The sequence below is a fragment of the Nanorana parkeri genome, unplaced genomic scaffold (genome assembly GCF_000935625.1).
Source record: "Nanorana parkeri isolate BGI_ZX_2015 unplaced genomic scaffold, ASM93562v1 scaffold1379, whole genome shotgun sequence".
NCBI lineage: Eukaryota > Metazoa > Chordata > Amphibia > Anura > Dicroglossidae > Nanorana > Nanorana parkeri.
In genome coordinates, this window is record NW_017307647.1 from 175,243 (window position 1) to 176,440 (window position 1,198).

Sequence of the window (1,198 nt, forward strand, 5' to 3'; positions counted from 1 at the left end):
TTTCTTATGACAAAATGCCGGTATAATTCTTTTATATACAATTTTAGGTGATGGGTCGTGATTTTGGATCACTATGTCTGCCCAGGATGGGGCTGGTTTAATGTTCACACCCTGCAGTGCCCACTTCGAGCACTGGAGAGGTTGGGATCTGCTAGACTGGAAGAGGGAGGTAGGGGAGCTCTTAGCCAGGGTCATGCTGTGTAGAGGATGACAGAAAGCTAATACAAAGTCAAGTTCTTTTACAATTTGTATTCAAAAATGCGTTTGATTCTTTTTTTCCCCTCATTTGCCTGAAGTTCAGCAGTTGTTATTAAATGAAACTGTAAAGAATTGGATGAATTTCACCCCAGTGGGCTATTAGTATTCGCTCTACCTTCGTATTGCTGGAGTCCTAGCTATTCCATTGATTGCTTCGGAGATTAAGTGGTCATCAGTGCTGAGTGAAAAGTTGTTGTGAAAGCTCTTGAGATTGATCGTGGTCTCTGGATGGAGGAAGATGGGTTAGCGGCAAGTGTCTGAATTGTGATGTTGTACCTAGCTCAGTCTGCACAGCCACCAGTAACATATTTCGGGCCAAGAAGAAGGATTCCTTTATTATTATTCAGGATTTATATAGTGCCAACAGTTTGCACAGCGCTTTACAATATAAGGAAGACATTACAATCACATTACAATCACATTACAATTCAAGACAAGATGGTAAGGTGGGCCCTGCCCCTGAGGGCTTTCAATCTAAAAGGGAGGGACCAGTGATACATGAGGAGGTAGCTGTGTGGGGATGAATTGTCTGAGAACGTGATGGTTCAGTGGTTAGGTTGGGGTGGGATAGGCTTCCCTGAGGAGAGGAGTCCTAAGGGATCGCCTAAAGGCAGTTAAGAGTGGGAGATAGACGGACAGGTTGGGGTAAGGAGTTCCAAAGAATGGGGGAGACTAGAGAAGTCTTGGAGGCGAGCATGGGAGGAGTTGATGAGGGAGCTGGAAAGCAGTAGGTCTTTTGAAGAGCGGAGGGGACAGTTAGGGTGATAGTTTGAGACAAGGCCCGAGATACAGCTGGGGGCAGAGTTGCGGATGGCTTTGTACGTGGTTGTTAATTTTTTGTGTTTTATCCTTTTTGTGAGAGTGAAAGCAAGTGCAGAGATTGGCAGAGGGGGGTGGGGGATGGAAGCCAGTGGAGGGATTGGCAGAGGGGGGCGGGGAA